Source organism: Jaculus jaculus, chromosome 2 (genome assembly GCF_020740685.1).
Source record: "Jaculus jaculus isolate mJacJac1 chromosome 2, mJacJac1.mat.Y.cur, whole genome shotgun sequence".
Classification (NCBI taxonomy): domain Eukaryota; kingdom Metazoa; phylum Chordata; class Mammalia; order Rodentia; family Dipodidae; genus Jaculus; species Jaculus jaculus.
This window is the reverse complement of record NC_059103.1, coordinates 161,187,745-161,205,404: the sequence shown is the minus strand read 5'-3', so window position 1 is coordinate 161,205,404 and position 17,660 is coordinate 161,187,745. Positions and strand designations below refer to the sequence as shown.

At 38.6% G+C, this 17,660-nt stretch overlaps 1 protein-coding gene and 1 pseudogene across 1 annotated transcript in view; both read right to left on the bottom strand.

The window, feature by feature from the left end:
- Nucleotides 1-17,660, bottom strand: part of Necab1 (N-terminal EF-hand calcium binding protein 1) — a 165,603-nt gene that overhangs the window by 37,853 nt on the left and 110,090 nt on the right. The gene's annotated exons all lie outside the window — the stretch shown is intronic.
- Nucleotides 16,133-16,907, bottom strand: LOC105943921 (annotated as a pseudogene).

Genomic DNA, 17,660 nt, shown 5'->3' with positions numbered 1-17,660 from the left:
AGGGTGGACCCATGTGTCGGGGGGAAACAGGTTGGCAAAAATCAATTAGCACCTGAATCACCCTTTCAGATCATAAGGCCATCCAGTTGACTCTGGTTTTCTGGTGTCTTGAACATTGTTGTGGTTTGAATCTAAAACATGCTCACAGGCATGTTTTGCATGCTTGTTTTGCAGTCATGGTTATTTTGGGAGGATGTGGAACTTTTAAGAGATATGGTAAAAGACCAAGCCAAAAGAACTTTGTTTCTGAGGGGGACCTTTAAAGGGTTTACTCTGCTTCTGGTTCTGGCCACTCTGTTTCTTGATTCACTGATGTGATCACATTGCCTCATGCTCTTGCTGTGATGGGCTGAGCTTCATGGCAACTTATTAAACACTATAATAGAATGAATTTCCTTGAATCTATGTGCCAAAATAAGTCTTTCTTTTCTGATGTTGTTTCTATAAAGAATTTGGGTCATAGTGATATAGACATACCTAATTTGGATGGGAAGGTATAGTCATCAGCTCCAAGCTGCTGCAATGAACCTCCAAACCACACACAGTTTATGGGAGGAAGGGATTTATTTGAAGCTTTACAGATCCAAAGGAAGTTCCATAATGGCTAAAGAAGCTGTTGCCATTTCACAAATCCACACAGAGAAAGAAACCACCACCAGGACTACAAGCAAGCACACTCCAGGAAGCCCTGACTGAGCTCAAATTCTCTGCATACCTTAGGCTGGAAATTGACCTGAAGTAACTCCTTAGGTATGGACCCAAGGATCAGCCAACAGTGACACCTCCCCCACCCAAGAAACTAGAAATCCAAGTTACAAGCTTTACTAAAACATTTGAGCCAGTTGGGGGATATAAATTCAAGCTACCACACAAGAGTATATTCTATATTCTAGTTCATCCAAGGAAAGATTTAGTTGATTCTGTTCCTGAGTAAAATGTTCTTCATGGTTGAAGGTATAAAACTGAAAGGAATGATGCTGACAAGATATTACTGCAAGTCATAGTATTCAGTGGAAAATTAGAGCATTGTGAATCCAAACAAAACAAAATTTAGTTATTTAATTTTTCTGGATATCATTTTTCTCACTTAAATATCAGACTAATTAACTCTAGAATATACTCCAACTCAAAACTGTTCTGTGACTCTATTAAATATAAATTATAATATACTTGTTGGTGATCTTCTGATATAAGTTACTGTGCATTTTTTCTATCCATAGATCATCATTGAAAACCACATCTAGTGTAAGGTTTCAATCATCAACCTTTTAAAAAGCCTATTCATTATAAATGACCAACATAGGGAATATCCTTATTGACCATATCTAACAGTCCTATTTAAAAAGTACAATATTGTACTCTCATACTGCTGAAGGTGCTATGCAGGCTGCTAGGGGAGAATGGTCATTAACAGTATTACTCAACTGTGGAGCCTGCATGAAACACTACAGGCAAGATGTGTAATAGTAGAAAGTCTGTTAAGGTGTTAATCAACCCTTTTCTGATTGGTTTTGAGGCCCATCCTACAGGAAGGATTTCACATCTGGTATTGTAAACCTTCTCAAAAGCCTGTGACTTGGAGGAGAGTCATAGGCCCTATTAAAGCTACTGCTGTTGTTTTGCTAAGTGGATATGATATATCTGTCAAACTTTTAAAAATAACCATATTTATGCCTGCAGATCAATGCTGCTGTTAGATTTAGTCAGAGAAGCTTCTTTTTGCCCTGGGCAACAGTAACTTCAGGACTCATACTGGTCAAAGTGATGAGAATAAATGCATGTTGAGTGGTCATCCATAAATAGGACATGTGTATAACTCCCTCCAAGGGTCAAGGAACATTGTGGAAGAAGGGCTGCAAAGCATGTAAGAGCCAGAGAAAGTGTTAGGGAGTCGTGTGGAATGCTGACCTCCTGGCATGGCATGGCTCTTGCTCTCCTGAACACAGAAGCTGTGATTCCTTGCACAAGACTGGACACATTAATATGCCATCATGGGTGGGGCAAAGGGGCTTATGTGGCTCCACTGCTCTCTAAGGACCTATAGGCAGTTAATAGTTGATATGAGTGGGAGAAGGATTTTCTTCAGTGGTAAGTCTTCACCCATGCTCCTGTAAGCAATTCCAGTGAACCTCACTGGATCATTAACAAAAAGACGTGAAAATAGAAGTGGAGCTAGTTTAGAAGAAGGGAATCAGTGGAAAGGGAGGTGGACAAGTGAGTTCATATGGGGTGAATATCATCAAAATGCCTTGTATTACATGTACAAAACTTTCATAATTAAACATATTATATATAATAAATATGTGCAAATAAAATCATAAAAAATTTAAATTTTTATTTTACTTTATTTAAGAAAATATTACATGCTTATAATAATAATAAGGACTGCAGATAAGATATAAATATAAATGTAAAATATATAAAATACATCATATTTTCTTTTGGCTTCACTGAATTATTTTTCAAATATGTTTTTGTAAATCATGAAGTTTTCCTTTGAGATGCAAAGTAAATGTGTTGATAGAATGACTGTGTTTGAGTCTTCCCTTACAGCTATTTCCATTTTTCCAACACATATTTTTAAAATGAAATTTATTAGCATGAATACAAAACATCATTGCAAGTCAGATATTGTGCCAAGTACATTTACATCACAGTCTACATTATGACTAATCCAAAGAACATGATAAAAAGTGTTAAAGCTGTTTATAGACAACACTAGAAAGTTAAGGAAATATATACTCTCTGAGCATGAAGCATAATACTGCCCTTATTTTAGTCTCATTTAAATATTAAATATTTGTTATTGCCATTTCAGAACTAGAGAACTTAGAATTTAAGTTGCCAATTTTAAACATTCTATCCTTTTGATTTTGGTTTTTTAAAATTTATTTTCAAGCCGAGAGAGAGAGAAAGATAGAGAAAGGGTGCTCCAGGACCTTGCTCCACTGCAGGCAAACTCTAGATGAATGTGCCACTTTGTGCATCAGGTTTTACAAGGGTACTAGGGATTCAAACCCAGGTCATTAGGCTTTACTGGCAAGTACCTTAACTACTAAGCCATCTCTCTAGCCACAATTTTTGGCTTTTTGCCTTAACTACTAATCCATCTTTAGCTATAATTTTTGGCTTTTTAGGCATATAGTTCTTGTCTGATATTTCTATGTCTATTGCAATGCCCAATGCAAAATATGAATTCAATACCTAATTGTTTTCCAGGTAAGCTCCCACCCTAAGAGTTTATTGTTTTGGTCTTGTGCTATTCTTTAAGTCTTGAATGAAGCAGAAGTTAAGATCAGATGACATTGTTGCTCCATTGTTGCCACATCATCTCAATGCAGGAATGCTTATAAGGCTCACTCTTCCACTTCACTCTGCTGAGAGCTTGTGATAACATTATGAATTGATTAAACCAAATTGGGATAATATATTTGACATAAATGTTGATGCCTTGACAATGAGATAGTAGGTGGAATGAGTCTTTGGAGGATTAAGATTTTAAATGAATTACAAAAATTTGCTGTTTTATATGCTACCCCTTAGGAGAAGGAGAGAAAAACCAGAAAATTCTTTAAGCTACCTTCTACAGTAATGGGTTTCATTATGGAATTTTTATTCATACTTTGTTCTTAATTGCCCCATGATGTCTCCTTCTGTCTCCTTGTCTCCCTTTTACTGGTTCCTTTTTTAGTGTACAGTAGCCTTCTCATATCACATGCATTCAGTTACCCTCTCTTTTTACTATTCTTTCTCTTTAATATTTCTTCTTGCATCTTATGTTCTCTTCTGTAGTTTAATGACAAATATGCACACACCTATTTGTACAGATTTAAATCTATGTTATGCATATAACAGAGAAGATATTTCATTTGTTTTAAAACAGAACTTCCATGTGACCTGGCTATATAATTCCTGTATATACAAAAAGACTCTATATACTCCACTAAAGATACTTGCATATCCATGTTCATTGCTGCTCTATTCACAATAGCTAAAATGTTTAACCAGCCTAGATGTCCATCAAGAGATGCATGGATAAAAATGTGGTCCATGTATGCAGTAGGATTTCATTCAGCAATGGGGAAATATAAAATCATGACATTTGCAGTGAAACAAATATAGCTGGAAATCATTGGTTAAGTGAAGTAAACAGTTGCTTTCTGCCATTTCTACTATGCTCCCAGGCTCAGCTCACAGAATGGTCTTTCATTGCCTCACATTCCTTAGAACCACCATGTATTTCACAGTACTGTGAAATTGTTTCCTCTTATCTATGTTCCTATAACATCTTTACTATACCTAAGGCATAGGATTTGTCATTTTATAATGTGATCTCTTGTTTAGCTTTCTGTCTTACATATTATACTGGGACTTTAAGGAGTAAAACTGTGTCTTCTTTGTCTCTGTCTCCTTTAATGACCATACCAGTGCCTGGCTCACAGCAGCTGTCCTGTAAGTGTTCAAAGGTATGTATGGAAAGACGCACTGCATAGAGATTCAGGTACTGGAGGTAATGTCTGAGCCCTGGGTACTCTTGCTCCTCATAGTCTCCATCTAGTGCTGCATTTAACTCTTGCTGTTTGTAGATCCTGCTGCCTGCTTGCCTGGCCATGTGGTCTGCTATAAAGGGAAACACAGCTTTGCTCTTAGCAGACTGTTTGTCCTCATTTCATTTTCTGGGCCATTTGCTAGTCTTCTTCCCTTCCCTTCCTCTGGATCTTGAGCTCTGGGACTGCAGACCCAGCTGGCACAGATCCAGCTTCCTTCCCTTCTCCCACATAGGCAGCAGATGTTCCTTTGGAAGGCAGTGGCAAAAGAAGCAGATGGAAAATTAAATAGATAACAAGCTGGAAAATGTCAAAGCCTGGACCTTTTCATCCTCAACAAATGTATTGGTTGGGAAGATACAAAAAGGGGTCTTTGCATTCTAAGATCTCTAGAAGATTGTTCTGTTGGTATACAGCACATGTTCATTTGAGCACAGCCTAGCATTTGACACTGGCTGGCAAGCACTTCTACTGATCCAATAAAGCACCGAGAAGTGAATGTGCAGACTGTACTCAAAATTCAGATTCTTCCTCTTGTTTAGACAGTGTAGTCCTTTGTGTCTATTAGAAAGATATATACACAAATGAAAGCTAACTTTATACTTCTCAGATCCCATTGTTTCAAGTCATTGATTATTCCCGATTACATGAATTGTAGGTGGAAGTTGTTAACCAAAAGCCATTAATACTTTTGCATTTGCCTTTGGAAAGTCAGAAAGCAAACATTTCATTTCAGTTTTCTTTTTGTGGAGATGGAACAGGGCTTCCATTCAATCAAGTTTGTGAGAATTTGAAGTTTACTTTAAAAATGGCGTTTCAGCCAGGCGTGGTGGCGCACGCCTTTAATCCCAGCACTTGGGAGGCAGAGGTAGGAGGATCGCCGTGAGTTCAAGGCCACCCTGAGACTACAGAGGTAATTCCAGGTCAGTCTGGACCAGAGTGAGACCCTACCTCAAAAAACCAAAAAAAAAAATAAATAAATAAAATAAAAAATAAATAAATAAAAATGGTGTTTCTTAGGGGACTGCTTGTGCATCCCAATTGTGAGATCACTTTTCTATAAATGAACTCTGCCAGTCTGGACAATAGAGGATTGTATAACTTAGTTTTCAGTCCTATACAAGTCATCTGAGATAATTAGAAAAATCAAAGTGTCAGACTGCCTTGTTTGTATTTGCCCTGTTTGAAAATTAATCAAGTGAGTGACATGCAGTCTGAGGGTCTTCCGGATTAGGAGGTCAGATATAATCATATTTGGCAAGGCATATTGCTTATAACTTCCTTTTGAGCCAAGTCCCTGTGGCTCGCTGCACTCATTTGAGATATCTGCAACAGATTCCATACCAGAAACAAATCACTCTGCAAGGATAAGGTTATCCTTTAGATTTTTCTACTCTTCCTCAAGCTATCACTTAAAAAATACTGGATGACATACGTGACTTTTATTTCTTTTAAGTATTAATATGCTTTCTTTTAAAATACCACTTTCTTTTTTAAACTTGAAGAACTGTAAAACAAAGGTAAGACTTGAAAAATGAAGAATTCTTCCTTAATGGAGTATCTTTACAATGGACTGAGGTAAATTCCAGACACATCTTAGGAAATATTAGATGACAAAACAAGAGAACAAAATAATTTCAGGCTATAGATTCCCAGCAATTAAGAAAATTACATACCCTGAGGTTAATGAGGAATGAGACAAGATTATAATTCTGGAATAAACTATTATTAAACTGGGAATAAAGGTGTAGCTCAGTCTGTAGAGTGCTTGTCTAGCATGCAGGAGGCATTGCATTTGCTCTCTAGTAGTACATAAATTGGATGTGGTGGCCCATGTCTATAGTCCCAGCTCTAAGAAGGTGGAGACAGAAGGATCAGAAGTTCAGGGTTATCCTCAACTACATAGCATGTTTAAAGTCAGGCTGGACTAAATGAGAGTCTGTCTCACCATGTGCATGCATGCATGTGTATGTGTAACATATACATTTAAGAAATCAGGGAATTAAAATTTTATTCAAACATTCTAGATTTTGAAATGAGATAATAGTTTGGAGATAAATTACATGATCTAAGACAAAGTTTGGTATTGGAACCCTCTACAAAGGGCTCATTGCAGGCTTCTACTAAAGGACTTACTTTGTATAGGTTTCTTTTTCCTGGCACCTTCTATTTTCTCTGACTTCCTAGACTTCATTGACTAATGAGTAACTCCATGATGCTGAGAAGCAATGTTCCTTAAACAAGTGGAATTGGATGGGAACACCTGCAGCGTCAGCCCATATCTGATTAGTAGCTACCAGACGAGATTATAAGTCACTTTCACAACATCTACTCACATACAATGTGGCAGTTACAAATCTTTATGATGGTCACACTTGAGTTCTGATATGCACTTTTACTCACTTAATAGCCATGTGAATTTAAAAACAATGCTCTACTTTTCAAAGTCCTTATTTCCTAACTGTGAATGAAAATAGTTATATTAGATTGCTTTAGAGATTAAATGATATGTGTCATCCAAGTATGTGTGTGGTATCTAAGTCATAAATTTTGAGAAATGTTTATTCTATTAATCTAAGTGAGGAAGGTTATTAGCTTAAATTCATAAGACCTGAGTTTGTTTCCTGCATCAATAGGCTATATCAGAATTGTTGCTAAGAAAATATGCAGGTTTCTTTTTGGCATTATGGTGGTTTGAGTATTAATGGATGTACTCCTCGGACTCACGGGTGTTTGGTTAAGGTTGATTCCTAGTTAAGTCTTCAGCAGCCTGCTGGAGGAGGTATCACTGGGAGAAGATCTTAAGTCTGGCCTTAAGGTGTGTTGGAGAGTTGGTTAGAGTTCTGGCTATTTGTGCTTGCTGGCTGCTGGTGGTGTCTTTGTGGTGTGGATCTACAGCAGTGAGCCAGCATCTTCCACCATGATCATGCTTCCCTTGGATTCTGTAAGCTTGAAATAAACCCTTTCATTCCATAAACTGTATCTGGTTGGGTGTTTGTGGATGGGAATTAGTCAGGTAGCAAATTATGGGGAAACAAAATGATGTAACACTGCATGCCCACTCCAGCAGAACTGGAAATCAGCATTTGATCCAATCAGCTATCTTACCTCCTATTCAGGTGTGCTGATCTCTTTCTGAGCCAGACCCTTGAGCCCAGACCAATTAGCTCTCTCCCAGTCTCATGTGCATCTAAAGGTAAAGCCTACAACAATAAGATTATAAGTAGATGCTTACCAGGTATGTAGTCTTCTTTTTGGCTTTTCACATTTTATGAACTTCCAGGTTCCTGCTATGAAAACCCCCTCATCTCAGCTTTGCTGTGTCAAGAAATTTGTTGGTGCACTGGCATATTGGTATATTGGCAAGGAGCCCCCAAACTTCCATTAATTTTGTCCCCAAAACAAGAAAATAACTGCAAAAGGAAAATTGGTACTGAGAGTGAGTTTGTTGCTGCAATGAATCTGACCATGTGGGTTTTGGTCTTGGGACTCATTTGTTGAATGAATGGAAAAAGGATTTGGTACTTTGGACTGGAGAAGCAGTGCTACAAGCAGAGCTTTATGGGCTATTCTAGTGAAAGTGTAAACATTCTAAATTTGAAGATAATTGTGGGCTGTGAGGGCTTGGCTTCTGAGCTTTTAAAGGAGAAAAGTTTGCTGAAACTGAGCTACTGGAGGAAAAGTAGGCTGCATTCATCCACTTATGCTCTGATAGTTTGATCAAGGTTGAATTTAAAACTAACGGACTTGCATGCTTGGCAGAAGGTGTAAATCACAAAGATATGAAACCCACACAGTTTATTACTGGAAAGATTCTAAGGAGTTTAAAATTATTGGTATAGAGACTGCTTTTAGGTTGCTTATATTACAATTGTTAAGCAGATGATTAACATTAAGGGTAGGCCAACTCTTTTGCATTGAAACAATGGAAATAATGCACTGAGAGTAAGCCAGGGAGGGCTCAAGCTAATAGGAATACTTTTTTTTTTTTTTTTAAACAAGGAGAAGGTTTGAAGGAAGGCTTGAAGGAAGAATTCTATAGGAATTCAATTGGAATAAAGTTTCTTTTTAAAATCAAGCCTATTTCATCCCAGATTCTCAAATATGACTATGCTGCATACCTGGTACTGATTTTGAAAGCATGAAAAAAAATGGAGGGAAATGGGTCATGAAGAGTTAAATGGTTCTAGAAGTTGCTGCTGAGATGCTGCATGTGAAGCAGGTTGTTTAAATCACTGTGTGGAGTCCCAGTAAGGCTGTTGTATGAGGATGAATTGGTTCTGCTGAGATGTGGCAATGGGAAACAAGGTTGAAGTCCCTGTGTAGGCTAAGTGAGGCCAATGTATGGAGCTATGAAGAAGAACCATGGTTTGCAGTGTATACCCCAACATGTTTTGAGTGAATGAGGATTGTGGAACATGTCTGCCATAGACCAATGCTGGCTTGAGATGAATTTTCCCAAGGCAGCTCTAAGCCCAGATGGATTGAAAAATCCAAATAGTTTTGTCACTGGTTATGGGTGTTGTACTTGAACTTCAGTTGTTTGATGTCTGCCTGTTGGTTATTTATTTTGCATTGGTCCAGTTTCTCCTTGTTAGTAGGCCCTTTTGTAATAGAAATGTTTACTCTGTGCTATTATTATGTATTAGCAATACGTAATTTGTGTTTTGATCTTACAGGGCTCATAGTTATGAGACATTTCTGAATTTCAGATGAGACTTTTGACTTTGGACAATATTAAAGGTGGTAAAGGGGACCTTTGAAGGTGAACTGAATACAATTTGCACAGTGAGATGATGATGTGTCAGTTTGAATGGATGTCCCCCAATATATTCAGGAATTTATTAAAGCTTGTAATTTATATCTCCAGCCACCTTTCTGGAGGAGGTATCTCTGTGGGCAGATCCTTTGGTCAAGACCTAAAGCAGATCTGAATTCCAACCTACAGTATGCAAATAGCCAGAGGAGTTCTGCTTGAGGTTCCTGGAATGTGCTTGCTTGTGTTAGTGGTGGTTGCTTTTCCTTCTCTGCATGGACCTGTGAAAGAGGGCTAGCTTCTTTAGCTATTATGGAACATTCCCTTGACATATAAGCTTTAATAACTTCCTTCCTCCCATACCTTGTGCATGGTTTGGAAGTCTATTCAACAATGTATAGCTGACTGCAACAGAACTGGTACAGAGACTGGGGTGTTACTACATGATGAATCTGACCATGTGGATTTTGATCTTTTGAAACTTTTGTTTTGGAAGAATGGGCATGGACTTGGTACTTTCAATGGAAGATACCTTCCAAAGTGATAATCCAAGTGTTTTGGACTGTTATTGTGAGAGCTTGAAAATGCTAGTGTAGAGAGAATTGTATCTGGAGGCTTGGATTATCAAGTTGGACTTGGCTTATGAACTTTCTAATGGGGAGAAAAGGTGGCAGAAAATTTTGTTGGAACTTATATACTGGCACAAGGGCTGACTGTGTTCTTCTTCCCATGCCCAGAGAGTTTGATCAAAGTTAAATTAGTAATGAGCTAATGTACTTCTCTAAAGACTTGGGACTGAGAAATTTAAGATTTAAAGCTGGAAAACTCAAGCAAATTAAATTTACTGTCACAGAGACATGTTTTAGGTTACTGAAGCTGCTATTGTCAAACACATTAGCAATTGTAAGGAAAATAGACCAACTGCTTTACATTAAAACAATGAAGGAGATGTGTCAGGTGATTCCACTCCAGAAAGAATGAATGGTAGGAATGCACTCTTTTGAAAGGAGATCTAAAAGGAAGAAATCTGCTCTTCAATGCCATGATTTATTTTGTCCCTGAGTTAATAATATGGCTGTGTCCTGCACACCTGGTATTGGTTTTAGAAGCAGGAAAATTGCCTGGAATGGGTCACGAAGTGCATACAGTTCCAAGAGCCACAGCTGAGATGCAACATGAGGTGGGACATGATGACCTGGTAGTCATTGGAAGATGGGCCATGGTTTGCAGTGAAGACCTGAAGATGTTTGGATATACCATGACTGTGCAAGGGCTACCATGTAGTGCGGTTGGATAGAAGTTTCCCCTGGTTATTCAGCCCAGATGGAGGGTCAGAATTACAAACTCTTCAGACAGTCACTGGTTATAATATTGGACTTAAACTGCAGATGTTTTATTTTTGCTTGATGGCTATTGAATTTGCATTGGTCCTGTATCTGTTATGCCTTATAGCAGTGGAAATGTTTACTCTGTGTCTTTGTATGTGGAAAATATATAACCTGTTTTGATTTTACAGAACTCACAGTTAAGAGTCTTAAATCTCAGAGACTTGGGACTTTGGGACTATCTTAAGTTGGTAAAGATTATGGGGCCCTGTGAAGATGGACCAGATACAATATACAGTGTGACATGGTTATGAATCTATTAGTGGTCAGGAGCAGAATGTGGCAGTTTGAGTAGATGTCCCCTGATAGATTCAGAAGTTTTAGTAAAGCTTGTAATTTAGATCTCCAGCTACCTGGCTAGAGAAGGTGTCACTGTGGGTAGATTCTTCTGAAGTCCAACCTAGGATATATATGTAAAGTACAGGAGTTCTGCGTGGGGTTCTTGCAGTATGCTTACTTGTGTTGGTGGTGGTTGTTTTTCCCTCTCTGCATGGACCCGTGAAAGAGGGCCAGCTTCTTTTGCAGTTATGAAACTTCCCCTTGGTCTATGATGTTCAATAAATGCCTTCTTCCTGCAATTTGTACTAGCTTTGGAAGTTTATCCCAGCAATGTGTAGCTAGCTGAGACAAGCAACTTAACCACTAGGGAATCTCTCCAACCCTCACATAATATTTTCTATCACACATTTGCTACCTTGATTTCTCTAAATATATCCTTTGTATTTACATATTTGCTACTGCATTGAAACTGTGATTCATGGACTTGTCTTTTAGGAGTGTCAAGTTTAAAATATAGAGTTCAATTGCAAAGCCAAAGCTAAGTAAAAGGTTTTTTTTTTTTTTATTCATTATTTGCTTTTCATTAAGTTAAAACTTGTCAATGAGGTAAAATCTGTCAAATTTGCCTTGACATCCTCTGAATATGGAGCTTTCAGCCTTCATTAGTCACTTTTATGGTTTTCAACCTTAGGATTAGTTCCCTATATGTTTTCTTCCTGAGAGTTTCTGCTCCGTATCATTATACATAGTACCTCATAGTTCAGAGTTTCTTCATAATTTCTTCCCAGCCCCTGGTTTTAATCTTCTTTTCCTTCAGATTTTAGCTGTGTCATCATGGTGCCCACCTATAATCCAAGTGTTTTGGAGGCTGAAGCAGTAGATCATAGCAAGATTCTGTCACACACACACACACACACACACACACACACACACACACACACACACCCCAAAGCAAAACTTCTTTGTGTATTCAGACATAGAGACATATAACTTATGAGATAAAGTACAAAGCAAAACAAACAGTAGATAATCACGAAATTTTCTCAAAGCAACACTTGTATGTCAGAAAGAATATACCTTTATGCTTTTAAAATTAAAATGGATCCAAGATTTTTTTTTTTTGGTTTTTCGAGGTAGGGTTTCACTCTAGCCCAGGCTGACCTGGAATTCACTATAGAGTCTCAGGGTGGCCTCGAACTCATGGCTATCCTCCTACCTCTGCCTCCCGAGTGCTGGGATTAAAGGCGTGCGCCACCATGCCCGGCGGATCCAAGATTTTATATCAGAAAATTAATTTTAATTTTTTTCTTTAAATATTTTAGTAATGTTTTTATTTACTTAAGAGACATAGAGAGAGAGAGAGAGAGAGAGAGAGAGAGAGAGAGAGAGAGAAAGAAGGCAGAGAGAAATACAGAATGGGTGTACCAGGCCCTCTAGCCACTGCAAACAAACTCCAGACGCATGTGCCACCTTCTGCATCTGGCTTATGTGGATCCTGGGGAATCAAACCAGGGTCCTTAGGCTTCACAGGCAAACGCCTTAGCTACTAAGCAATTCTCCCAGCCCTTGTTTTTCTTTTCTTAATTATTTTATGAGAGAGACAATTGTTACACCAGGGCTCCATCCACTGCAACTAAACTTCAGATGCATGTGCTCATTTGCAGCCTTGCACTTGCATCACCTTGTGTGTCTGGCTTACATGGGATTGGGAGAGTCAAGCATGGGCTCTTTAGGCTTCACAGGCAAGCACTTTAGCTGGTAAGCCACCTGAAAACATGATTTTTTAAGGTGGAAATGCCTCTTTCTTCTGTTCCCTCAAGTTGTCAGTTGTGTAGAACTCAAATAATGTTACTATGAACCATTCTTAGGGATCCATTAGAGGGTGATCTATAGACAACCAAAATAACTAGAGGCTTTAACAGACTGGTGAACTAGGTTCTAAGCAGAGAAAGATGTTTATGGAAGTAAGGCACATATCTTAAAGAGTACACAGTTTAGGTGTTGTGAATTTGGGCCACATATCCTGCCATTGGAGTAAGCAAACAGGCTTGAAACCTTCTCAGATTTAAAAAAAAAAATAAGGTCTGGCTATGTTTGTAGACCATACTAAGTAGATGATTAGCAGTGCTGTGCCAGTGGCTGGAGTTTGCTCACCTTGATTGAGGCTTCTAGTGTCAAAAGTTGCCAATATCCAAACAGAGATGACCAAATACTATGTGATCCCCCAAAGAAAGAACACTACTGCCCCAGGCACAGTCATCAAAGAAACTGAACTCTGGCGAGAATCTGCAGCTAAAACAGAGTTGAGAGGAACATGATGAATTATGCCCTGCTTAGGGAGTTAGTAATACTTGAATTGTGAACATAATTCAGCTGATCTGTAGCTGGCCAATTCAAAAAAATAAAATGGCCTGTGAGGTAGCATGCAAATTAAGTAAGTTGTAACTCTAGCTTCTATAGTTAACAACCATCTGCGAGATAAAGCCACAGTAAAATGCGAGGAATTGGTGACCAGAAGGATCAGTAGTCTACTGGTATGTTCCAGAGAATGCTGGATTGTAACTGTGACACACGGTATGTGGAAAAGAAGCTCTTGGGTGTCACTGGTACATTTGGTATCTGGATCAGGGGGCTGCTTCATGAGTGCTACTTTATAATCACGAGGCTCATTACTTGATTAGCACAGCTTTTCTGTTTTTGCTTCATTTTACAATGACAAGGTAGGAGAGTCTGGTACAAATATACCACCATCCTATGTGCCTAGGCAGCGGTGGCAGTAGACAGATATGCACTGTAAAATATGGAACTCCTTGGCAGGCAGTAGGGCAAGAAAGTGTGTTAACACTTCAAAATTAGTAATTGTTATCACTCCTCACATACTGTTTTCTCAGTTGCTCGCCTGCAATTCTTTGGAGTATAACAGAAGCAAATGGCACATTCTTTTTTCAACGTAAGTTGCACAGAGCTATATTGCTACATAAATTGGACTTAATTTACATTTGTTGATTTTGAAAATAAAATATCACCAAGTTGTTTCTCAACAACTTTTATATCACATTGAGCACACATTTGTTAAAAAGCATTTTTTTTTTAAGCTCACAGAACAGATATAAGGCAGAGTTGAAGTAAATGCTATTCTAAGGGCAAAAGTCTCTTATAATGTACTCCCAGTCAGCAAAGGTGTCAGGAGACTGCTGTTCTAATCACAGTTATATGATATGTTATTAATATGTCCAAGTTACTGAATTTGTTACAGACAAGTAAATTTTTAAAATACCATGTTGAATGTTTTCATTTTCAAAAAACAAGTTTTCCTTTTTCAGTGATCTAAACAAATTTTGAGACAGAAAGGAAAATTATTTTTAAACAATTATTCTCATTTTCATGCATCATAGTGTATGGAAAATGTATATTATATATATGAGCACTAACAATTTTTTAACTTAATTTGGTTTTATGGCTCACTTATGAATAGAATATCAATATAATTCACTAATTTTCTATTCACAAAAATAAAAGTTCTGGGAATGATGAACTTCCTTAAAATAGTAAATAGAAGAGGGCTGGGTAAATAGATCAATTGGCAAGGTGCTTATCTCACAAGCATGAGGAAAGGAGATTGACTTGAAAAATCCACGTGAGAAAAGCTGGGTATTCTGGGGTGCACTTATAACCCCAGTGCCAGAAGGCAGACACAGACAGGTCCCCGGGACTTGCTGGCCAGCTAGTCTACTCTAATTGGTGAGCTTCAGGCCAGTGAGAGAGCCTATCTCAAACAAAGGTACATGGCACCTGAGACCTGAGGAATGATATCCAAAGCTTTTCTCTAGCATCCACACAGACGTGCACACATGTGCACCTGCACACACATGTGTGCCCCTCCCCAACAGAGTACACAAAATAATAAGTATCCAGGAAGTTGTTCTTACAGGGCTTTGAAAATGTCAGAATACCATATTTCATTTACTATAGAATGCTATTAGTTATAAAATGAAACATTATTGTGGCATCATATATGCCACTAACATACAGTCTCTTCAACAGGAAATCAGAATTTAGGAGCAGGAAAAACAGTCTCTAAATTCTATATGCAACCAGCAAGAAGGGAGAACTGCGTGCAAATTCTTCATTTCCACAGTGAGCATATGAAGGGCACTAGCTCAGCTGTCTCACGCTGGATGAGAGGACAGACATCCTTTCTCTGCTGCCTTTTTTCAGAAGATGCTTGAAACACAAAATAAGGTATTTCTAAATATTTCTGGAGAAATAGCAGTTCCAGTCTCATGAAGCAATGAGGGGCAAAGACTAGAAAACTATGACAGTAAAGGCATGCTTCAAAGAAAGCTTCCTAGTGCTAAAAATGAGTAATTAAATGGGAGGGAAGCATCATCTGGATTCCAACTCAATTTCTGAGACAGCCAGCATAATTTCTGATTTTTTTTTTTCTTGAGGAGACTTAAATAAATAATAGTCTTTGAAGCTCTCAGAAAAGTTATGGCTTTTAAGTAAAGATTTATCAAAATCTATGCTAAAATGAATATCTCTGGGGTACCACATATTTCATTAATAACTTGACTTCCTTATTTCATAATTTAGATTGGCTTTCTTTGTTCTGTGCTGAACTAAGCCCTAAAAATGATTAGTGTTGTAAGGTAAACCTTATATCCTAAAAGAAGCAAAGGTATCTTAAACCCTTATTCTCTACCAGTCCACTTTTTATCACTGAACTCAAAAATTGTAAATATTCATAATGATTAAAGATTTATGTTATTGAAAAACATAAGAAACTAATGGAACAAACTAAATTCTGTTATTATGTTAACAACAAAGAATGTATTCCCAGCTCTGAGCTCCAGGTTTGGGAACGATGGACAGTGGAAAAAACTGAGACCATGAAGAATCTCTGATAGGGATCTTGATTATTTCATACAAAAGTATTTATTTTAATCAGAGGCTTAGATTTTGCTCCTTTGTCATGGCAACAGCTATGTAATCCTGTATGTTGAAGACTTCCATGATAATCTTCATTATCTCAGAAAAGGCCTTGCAACATTAGTGATTGGGCTGGAATAGAAAAATCTGTGTTTCTTTTCTTCATTTTTTTTTTTTTTTTTTTTTTGAATGATCACTTGCCAAGGTCCACAGGACCGTTTATTCCACTACTGTTACCACTGCGTCTGTCCCGGTAGACTATCACTAGTAATAGTTTCTGGCTGTTTCTTCCACTTGAAACCAGAGATAAGAAACAAGCTAAGTCTCAGCAATTCTAGGCTCCATGTGAAACCGTCCTTCGGAGGTGCGGGAATAGAAGAAGATGATTTTTTTTTTTTTTTTTTGTGCTTTGAGTTGGGGATTTGCCCTTCCGACTTCAACCTCCGGACAGCCTCCCTCATGTGTTTGGGCTGCAACGGTGGCATCTCTCCCCACTTCTCACACACATCTAGGGCTTCTTCCACCACCTCCCTGACGAAAACCTTGGAAATACCAGACATGGCAAGCACCACATTCTGGGACACGGGAGGTGCCGGTGATGGACTGGATCAGCCTTTTAATGGCAGCCTTGGAACGGTTCAGCTGCTGCTCGGAAAAGGAAGAAACCAGGATTTGCATCTTCTGAATCTCGTCTTCATCCACTTTCTGTTTCTTCTCCTTCTTTTCTTTGGTATCGATTTTCAGTTTTTTTGCTGCAGGAGTAAGTAGTGATGTGTCTTCCCTTTCAGCTGCTGTTAAATCCGAGACATCCTGACTCTTGAGCTCGCCTTCCTCGACCGCCACTTCCCTCGCGTCCGCATCTCCATCCCTGTCCGTCTCCTCCGCGATCCCCTCCGGGATCCCCTCCTCGTCGTGGTCGCCGGGTCCCCAGGAGCAGCGGTCGTCTCTCCGGATTCCCCCCGCCTCTTCGCCTTTGTCGCCCGAGGTCGACTCCTCAGCCTGGTCCATGGCAGGTACGCGGGCAAGGAGAGAAAGTCGGGAAAATCTGTGTTTCTATCCAGTGCTGAAGAGTATTTTCTGGTCGTCATGGGGGAGAAGATATTAATTTGGGTGATGGGCTTGACCATTAGCTCATAGGGAGAATTCAGGGAAGTCTATCAGTCTCTCGGTGCCTGTTTCCTCAAATCTATGAAAGGGGAACACTGGGTCCAGTTTTCATTCCAGCACAAGCTGAGTCTGTGTTCACTGGTCAACTAGAGTTTTGGGGATAGAGAGGGGAGAACCATTTATGAAAACTTAACTGAACCTACTCTGTTCTGTCTAGTATGAACCACTCTGCTCTGGCTACTAAAGGGCTTCACCAAAGAGCAGCAAGGAAGGGTGTGTGTATCACAAAGAATGATGGTCATTCTATTGTAGCATCCTGCCATGTCACAGAACCCTTGGAATTTCCCATTTCAATGTGTGACCCCTCTGTCAGCTACTTTACTTTTGAGCAACTACTTGTAATGAAATTGCCGCAGTAACCTTCTCATTGTTGGGAAAAAAAAAAAAAAAAAAAAAAAAAAAAAAAACATCTGACCACAAATAGCATATAGAAAGAATGGGTTTATTTTGGCCTATAGTCTTTTTAATTTTTTAAAATGTATTTTATTTCTTTTGGGAGAGAGAGAAATGAACTCCAGATGCATGTGCCACCTTATGCATCTGGCTTACATGGATCCTGGGGAATTGACCTGAATCCTTTGGCTTCACAAGCAA